Source organism: Aethalodelphis obliquidens, unplaced genomic scaffold, assembly GCF_003676395.1.
Source record: "Aethalodelphis obliquidens isolate GAN/ISIS:26980383/991018 unplaced genomic scaffold, ASM367639v1 scaffold32, whole genome shotgun sequence".
Classification (NCBI taxonomy): domain Eukaryota; kingdom Metazoa; phylum Chordata; class Mammalia; order Artiodactyla; family Delphinidae; genus Aethalodelphis; species Aethalodelphis obliquidens.
The window spans coordinates 10,488,428-10,497,698 of record NW_020837976.1 but is presented as its reverse complement, the minus strand read 5'-3'; positions in this window follow the sequence as shown (position 1 = coordinate 10,497,698).

The following is a 9,271-nucleotide window of genomic DNA, read 5'->3' as shown; positions in this document are numbered from 1 at the left end:
TTATAGATAATTTAATGCATAAAAAATTGTTAGCATTTACAGACTTACCAACAAGGATAATGAAAACGCTTTAATTTAAATGTATAGGCATACTTAAATGGTCATAGCAGAGTGCCTCCAGGAAGCAATTTTAAAGTTCCAGGCAGGAGATAATTAGCTCTCAGACTGGTGTGGCTTTAATCTTAGAAAAAAAAGGACAAAGCTCAGACTTTTCCAAAAAGAACCTGAAAGTACAATGACTTACAAGACATGAGAAATGAGATCGAGGAATGAATCAAAGAAGACTCAGAAATTTTGAGTCCAGTTATCTGTAAGAATAAGAATGGTGGTGACGAGATTATGCTCAGACCATTGCTTTTATGAAGCTAATCCTGTAAGGAAAGTCAAAGAGTAGTGAGTGTTCCACACCTGCTTAAAGTTGGAGATATAACAGGAGGTGATGACGAAAGCTCAGCCTCTCTGTATACCAGTGCCAAATCGAATTTCAGAGATAGAGTTTTGGGTGAAGTAGAAAAGAATAGCTTTATTGCTTTGCCAGGCAAAGGGGGATACAGTGGGCTCCTGCCCTCGAAAACTATATGTCCCAGCCAGGGAAGTTTGGTGAGGAGTTTTATGGCAATGGTTCAAGGGTCGGGTTGCTGACAAGATTAGGGTGTGTGCAGGCTCTCCTGAATCTTGATGAGTTTCTCTGGTTCCTTTAATCTGGCCTCAGGTAGTTTCTTGGCTGCCCCTCCCTTGATTAGCAACTGTTCAAATCTGCCCTTTGGAACTCAGGGAAGGTCATGGAGACTGGAGTCTTGCCTAAGAGAAACGGGGGACAGAAAAAGGCCTTCGTGTCCAGGAGCCCCACAGAGCCCCACTCGGTTTCACTGGGCACTGGCAGTCAAGGAGGTAAAGCAGGGCATGGATGAGCTTCAAATCACCTGCTATTATGTTCCTTCTCCAAGCAGTTAAATAATCTTGAACCGGCCTAGCAGCTGGCTCCGTCTACACATAATAGTCATCTCTACATTGGCTTTATTAATGGCCTTTGACATCATTTTAATTTGAAAGATCATTATGATTTTATTCCTGCCTTTCACAATACTCATTGACTAAAAGCTTAAGCAGCAACTGCGCCCAGTTTTCTCAGGAATCCTGCAGCTTCACTGCTCTAAAGAAAAGGTGCCAGTTTTGCTAAATCTGCTAGTTTGAGTAAAGCCCTTCCCCAAGAGTTAAAATGCTAAGTCACACCCACTTCTCTGCTTTTAGAAGTGACTCATTCTTCAACTGCAGACCTGAGAAGTCGAGGCTTTTTGCAAAATGTAATGCTTTTAAATGTATTTTTCACTAGATGCGTACATTTCTCTGGGTAATGGTATACCACATGACTCAGGTTTGCGATGCATTTTTTGCTTCTCCCCAGTGACGTCTGCTTATAACCAACTTCTAAACATTGTTTTACTGTCAAACATTTATTTTGAGTGACACAACAGCATTTTAATTTCACTTTTGAAAAACTATGTTAAAATTAAAATACTCAGATGGGCCGGTACAACTTTGACACTTCAGCTGCTATAGTTTCATGTTTTTGTTGTTGTTACTTTTAAGAAAACTGCATCTCATAAAACACGTAATGGTCCATATTTTCATCTGCTTTTTTTTTTTGAATTTTCTTTTATTTATTTTTTATACAACAGGTTCTTGTTAGTTATCTATTTTATACATATTAGTGTACACATGTCAATCCCAATCGCCCAATTCATCCCACCACCACCACCCCAACCCCATCCCCCATCACTTTCTCCCCCTTGGTGTCCATACGTTTCTTCTCTACATCAGTGTCTCTATTTCTGCCTTGCGAACCGGTTCATCTGTACCATTTTTGTAGGTTCCACATGTATGCGTTAATATACGATATTTGTATTTCTCTTTCTGACTTACTTCACTCTGTAAGACAGTCTCTAGTTCCATCCACATCTCTACAAATGACCCAATTTCATTCCTTTTTATGGCTGAGTAATATTCCATTGTATATATATACCACTTCTTCTTTATCCATCTTTCTGTCATTGGGCATTTAGGTTGCTTCCATTACCTGGCTACTGTAAATAGTGCTGCAATGAACATTGTGGTACATGACTCTTTTTGAATTATGGTTTTCTCAGGGTACATGCCCAGTAGTGGGATTGCTGGGTCATATGGTAGTTCTATTTTTAGTTTTTTAAGGAGCCTCCATACTGTTCTCCACTATGGAGAAAATTTTCTACAAAATTTTTCTAAAAAAATCCATGTAGAAATTTACATTCCCACCAACAATGCAAGAGGGTTCCCTTTTCTCCACACCCTCTCCAGCAGTTGTTGGTTATAGATTTTCTGATGATGCCCATTCCAGTTGGTGTGAGGTGATACCTCACTGCAGTTTTGATTTGCATTCTCTAATAATTAGTGATGTTGAGCAGCTTTTCATGTGCTTCTTGGCCATCTGCATGTCTTCTTTGGAGAAATGTCTATTTAGGTATTCTACCCATTTTTTGATTGGGTTGTTTGGTTTTTTAATATTGAGCTGCATGAGCTGTTTATACATTTTGGAGATTAATCCTCTGTCTACTGATTCATTTGCAAATATTTTCTCCCATTCTGAGGGTTGTCTTTTCATCTTATTTGTAGTTAGTTTCCTTAGCTTTGCAAAAGCCTTTAAGTTTCATTAGGTCCCATTTGTTTATTTTTGGTTTTATTTCCATTACTCTAGGAGGTGGATCAAAAAAGATCTTGCAAAAAAAAAAAAAAAAGATCTTGCTGTGATTTATGTCAAAAAATGTTCTTCCTGTGTTTTCCTCTAAGAGTTTTATAGTGTCCAGTCTTACATTTAGGTCTCTAATACATTTTGAGTTTATTTTTGTTTATTTAGGGAGTGTTCTAATTTTATTCTTTTACATGTAGCTGTCCAGTTTTCCCAGCACCTCTTATTGAAGAGACTGTCTTTTCTCCATTGTATATCCTTGCCTCCTTTGTCATAAATTAGTTGACCATAGGTGTGTGGGTTTATCTCTGGGCTTTCTATCCTTTTCCATTGATCTATATTTCTGTTTTTGTGCCAGTACCATATTGTCTTGATTACTGTAGCTTTGTAGTATAGTCTGAAGTCAGGGAGTCTGATTCCTCCAGCTCCATTTTTTTCTCTTAAGACTGCTTTTGCTATTTGGGGTCCTTTGTGTCTCCATACAATTTTAAGATTTTTTTGTTCTAGTTCTGTAAAAAAATGCCACTGGTAATTTGATAGGATTGCATTGAATCTGTAGATTGTTTTGGAAAGTATAGTCACCTTCACAATATTGATTCTTCCAATCCAAGAACATGGTATATCTCTCCATCTGTTTGTGTCATCTTTGATTTCTTTCATCAGTGTCTTATAGTTTTCTCAGTACAGGTCTTTTACCTCCTTAGGTTCATTTTTAGGTATTTTATTATTTTTGTTGCAATGGTGAAAGGGAATGTTTCCTTAATTTCTCTTTCTGATCTTTCATTGTTAGTGTATAGGAATGCAAGAGATTTCTGTGCATTAATTTTGTATCCTGAAAGTTTACCAAATTCATTGATTAGTTCTAGTAGTTTTCTGGTGGCATCTTTAGGATTCTCTATGTATAGCATCATGTCATCTGCAAACAGTGATCGTTTTACTTCTTCTTTTCCAATTTGTATTCCTTTTATTTCTTTTCTTCTCTGATTGCCGTGGCTAGGACTTCCAAAACTATGTTGAATAATAGTGGTGAGAGTGGACATCCTTGTCTTGTTCTTGATCTTAGAGGAAATGCTTTCAGTTTTTCACCATTGAGAATGATGTTTGCTGTGGGTTTGTCATATATGGCCTTTATTATGTTGAGGTAGATTCCCTCTATGCCCACTTTCTGGAGAGTTTTTAAAATAAATGGGTGTTGAATTTTGTCAAAAGCTTTTTCTGCATCTATTGAGATGATCATATAGCTTTTCTCCTTTAATTTGTTAACATGGTGTATCACATTGATTGATTTGCATATATTGAAGAATCTTTGCATCCCTGGGGTAAATCCCACTTGATCATGGTGTATGATCCTTTTAATGTGTTGTTGGATTCTGTTTGCTAGTATTTTGTTGAGGATTTTTGCATCTATGTTCATCAGTGATATTGGTCTGTAATTTTCTTTTTTTGTAGTGTCTTTGTCTGGTTTTGGTATCAGGGTGATGGTGGCCTCATAGAATGAGTTTGGGAGTGTTCCTTCCTCTGCAATTTTTTGGAAGATTTTGAGAAGGATGGGTGTTAGCTCTTCTCTAAATGTTTGATAGAATTCACCTGTGAAGACATCTGGTCCTGGACTTTCGTTTGTTGGAAGATTTTAAATCACAGTTTCAATTTCATTACTTGTGATCGGTCTGCTCATATTTTCTATTTTTCCTGGTTCAGTCTTGGAAGGTTATACCTTTCTAAGAATTTGTCCATTTCTTCCAGGTTGTCCATTTTATTGGCATAGATTTGCTTCTAGTACTCTCTTATGATGCTTTGTATTTCTGTGGTGTCCTTTGTAACTTCTCCTTTTTCATTTCTAATTTTATTAATTTGAGTCCTCTCCCTTTTTCTTCATGAGTCTGGCTAAAGGTTTCTCAATTTTGTTTATCTTCTCAAATAACCAGCTTTTAGTTTTATTGATCTTTGCTATTGTTTTCTTTGTTTCAATTTCATTTATTTCTGCTCTGATTTTTATGATTTCTTTCCTTCTGCTAACTTTGGGTTTGCTTTGTTCTTCTTTTCTGGTTCTTTTAGGTGCAAGGTTAGGTTGTTTATTTGAGATTTTTCTTGTTTCTTGAGGTAGGCTTGTATTGCTATAAGCTTCCCTCTTAGAACTGCTTTCACTGCATCCCGTAGGTTTTGGATCATCATGTTTTCGTTGTCCTTTGTCTCTAGGTATTTTTTGATTTCCTCTTTGATTTCTTCAGTGATCTCTTGGTTATTTAGTAATGTACTGTTTAGCCTCCATGTGTTTTTGTTTTTTATACTTTTTCCCCTGTAATTGACTTCTAACCTCAGAGTGTTGTGGTTGGAAAAGATGTTTGATATGATTTCAGTTTTCTTAAATTTACTGAGGCTTGATTTGTAACCCAAGATATGATTTATCCTGGAGAATGTTCCATGCGCACTTGAGAAGAAGGTGTAATCTGCTGGTTTTGGATGGAATGTCCTATAAATATCAATTAAATCTATCTGGTCTACTGTGTCCTTTAAAGCTTGTGTTTCCTTATTAATTTTCTGTCTGGATGATCTGTCCATTGGTGTAAGTGAGGTGTTCAAGTCTCCCACTATTGTGTTACTGTCGATTTCCTCTTTTAGAGCTGTTACAGTTGCCTTATGTATTGAGGTGTTCCTATGTTGGATGCATATATATTTATAATTGTTATATCTTCTTCTTGGATTGATCCCTTGATCATTATGTAGTGTCCTTCCTTGTCTCTTGTAACATTCTTTATTTTAAAGTCTATTTTATCTGAAATGAGTATTGCTACTCCAGCTTTCTTTTGATTTCCATTTGCATGGAATATCTTTTTCCATCCCCTCACTCTCAGTCTGTATGTGTCCCTAGGTCTGAAGTGGGTCTCTTGTAGACAGCATATATATAGGTCTTTGTTTTGTATCCATTCAGCTAGGCTGTGTCTTTTGGCTGGAGCATTTAATCTATTCACGTTTAAGGTAATAATTGATATGTATGTTCCTATGACCATTTTCTTAATTGTTATGGGTCTATTTTTGTAGGTCCTTTTCTTCTCTTGTGTTTCCCACTTAGAGAAGTTCCTTTAGCATTTATTGTAGAGCTGGTTTGGTGGTGCTGAATTCTCTTAGCTTTTGCTTGTCTGTAAAGCTTTTGATTTCTCCATCAAATCTGGATGAGATCCTTGCTGGGCAGAGTAATCTTGGTTGTAGCTTCTTCCCTTTCGTCACTTTAAATATATCGTGCCACTCCCTTCTGACTTTTAGAGTTTCTGCTGAGAAATCAGCTGTTAATCTTATGGGAGTTCCCTTGTATGTTATTTGTCGTTTTTCCCTTGCTGCTTTCAATAATTTTTCTTTGTCTTTAATTTTTGCCAATTTGGTTACTATGTGTCTCAGAGTGTTTCTCCTTGGGTTTATCCTGTATGGGACTCTCTGTGCTTCCTGGACTTGGGTGGCTATTTCCTTTCCCATGTTAGGGAAGTTTTTGACTATAATCTCTTCAAATATTTTCTCTGTTCCTTTCTCTCCCTTTTCTCCTTCGAGACCCCTATAATGCGAAAGTTGTTGCATTAAATGTTGTCCCAGAGTCTCTTAGGCTGCCTTCATTTCTTTTCTTTCTTTTTCTTTATTCTGCTCCACGGCCATGAATTCCACCATTATGTCTTCCAGGTCACTCATCCGTTCTTCTGCCTCAGTTATTCATCTATTGATTCTTTCTAGTGTATTTTTCATTTCAGTTATTGTGTTTTTCATCTCTGTTTGTTTGTTCTTTAATTCTTCTAGGTGTTTGTTCTTTAGTTCTTCTAGGTCTTTGTTAAACATTTCCTTCATCTTCTCGATCTTTGCCTCCATTCTTTTTCTGAGGTCCTGGATCATCTTCACTATAATTTTTCTGAATTCTTTTTCTGGAAGGTTGCCTATCTCCACTTCATTTAGTTGTTTTTCTGGGGTTTTCTCTTGTTCCTTCATCTGGTACATAGCCCTTTGCCTTTTCATCTTGTCCATCTTTCTGTGAATGTGGTTTTCCTTCCACAGGCTGCAGAATTGTAGTTCTTCTTTCTCCTGCAGTCTGCCTTCTGGTGGATGAGGCTGTCTAAGAGGCTTGTGCAAGCTTCCTGATGGGAGGGACTGTTCTCATCTGCTTTTAATAGCCAACTTTTCCATGTTGAAAGTTCTATTTCATACATCTGTCGGCTTCATGATAGGTTAAGGTTCTAGCCATAATTGTTTACTGGCTTTATTATAGGAAACACTTGATGCTGACCAACGAAATTGTGCTAACCTCTGCTTCTACCAAGCTCCACATCTTACAGTTCTTCAAGCACACGGCCACTAGAGAGAAAGATCATTTTGCTCCTTTTTTATTTCAAACTCAGAAAATATATATCATTCTTTGTTATCATTGTCTCACGTCTCATTTTTCTTTCACATTCCCTTTGACCATGCTTTGCTTTGGAATCTTTATTCCATTTAATTAATTCAGTTAATAGCACCTCCATGTCTATCTCTTCTAACATCTAGTGTAACTTCATTCCTCTCCAATTACCGCATATATTTTCATCTATCAATCACTGATCTTCATCAAGGAGAGGAGAGAAAGGGGGGAGGGGGAGGGGAGGAAAGGAACAGGGAGAAGGAAAAAGACCATCTACAATGAACATTGACAGTTATGCATTCCTTTCCATCCTTGGGCCGCTCAAAGGCCCATTCTGATGTATGCCCCTCAAATCAATTGCGCCTTATTTAGCCAAAGGCATTTACTGATGACATCCATCTATACACATATTTTTATCTTTCTTATTGTTACACAAGTGAGTTATGCCTTCCTGTGCATTAGACCAGAACTAATAGAAAGGTAATATTAAAAATTATTACCTTACCCTAAGCAAGTCCATCTTTCTCACAGAGTCTAGGGTAGGCTGAAGTCTTATTGTATATAAAGAATAAAGCTTTGCATGGCCTTGCCAATACTACAAAATGGTTTCTTGAGTTTTCAGAATTTTAGGAACATAGAAGTAATCAAGCTGCATGAGTCACCATTGTTCATATACATGGCTGACCTAAATATTGTTTTTTAAAAACCATGACTTCGAAAGTAATTTTCATGGAGATTATTGAAAATGATCATCTGAATTTAGCTTTTGGCAAAGAAAAAATATCTTTGGCCTTTTAATTTACATTACGGTTCAAATATCTTTAAAATTAATTTTAACTTTACAATTTTAAATTTGCTTTTTAACATGTTATTCTAATATGTCATTTTAACTGTAACAGTTTTTGAGATTAAATTTATTCTGTACTGTTTTTTGCACTAAGAATCGTACCATCTTAAACACTCTTGCTAACTCATTCTATTTGTTTCTCTTTGGGGATCAGGAGAATTGATTTGTCTAGGAGCCAAGGACATTCAGTACAGATGATGGATTTTCAATGATGCACACACAAAGGCCAATCCACGCAAAATCATGAAATATTCAAACTTTATCTCTATTGCTTTAGCCTCTTCGTTTTGAATGTTTTTGGACATTTCTTCTAAATTTAAAAAGATCCTCCTTCCCCTGCAAGTTCCCACTAACTTCATGTTCATTCCCTGTTATAACTGCCTCTTGGAAGAATATTTGAGACCAGTCCATATTAGAGTATAATTGATTGTTTTCAAGATATAGGCATGGGGGCAAGGGCTGTTCCAGTTGAACTGAAAGTTAATCTTTAAGCTGAAAGATTGAATTTTCTACATAAGAATTTCAGGTGTGCACATGAAGAAAGATGTTTCAGTGTAGAGGACTTTCCCATTCTTAAAGTCAAACTACATTTTCTAGGCCATTAGCCATTGGGCAGGCTGGTCCACACTGCACAGGATCCTACCACTTCTCTGGAAGATCCCAGCCTGCATACCTTGTGCCTTCTGATAAAATTGCTGGCGTTTGCCAACACTTGAAGCCTAGGAATCTCAAAGGAGCTATTCATGAGGCTTTCTTTTCTTGTTGTCACTTATTTGTTCACTCTACCCCCTCCACCACCAAATTTACTGACTGCCTACCATGTGCCTGAATGGATACTAAGTACTATGAATACAACAGTGAATAAGAAGTAGTCCTGGGCCTTGAAGAAGATAAATCTAATGTAGAAGGTGGGGAAATGAGCAGCTAAATTACAATACAATAAGATAAAGGCTTTGTAGAGGGGTCAGTATTATCCTTGGGAAGCATAGAAGAGTACCCAACCCACCTTTGGGAGGTCAAGGAGGGCTTCCTGAAAGAGGTGATGGCTCAGCTGAGCCCCAAAAGACCAGTTAGGGTTAGCCAGGCAAAAAGGAGAAAGGAGAATATACCGAGAAAAGTGGGTGAGCAAAGGCTATAACGTTGAAAGTAATCATGTTTCACTGGGAGAACTATTTCCAAAACAGAGAGTGAACGGGAAGGGGAGCAAAAGGAGAAGGGAACTGCAGGGGACATCAAGGCCCAGGTCTTAGAGGACTGTGTAAGCCACTCCGAGGAATTTAAACTTAACCCTGAGGCAATGGGAAACAATCGTAGGGTTTTCAACAGAAAA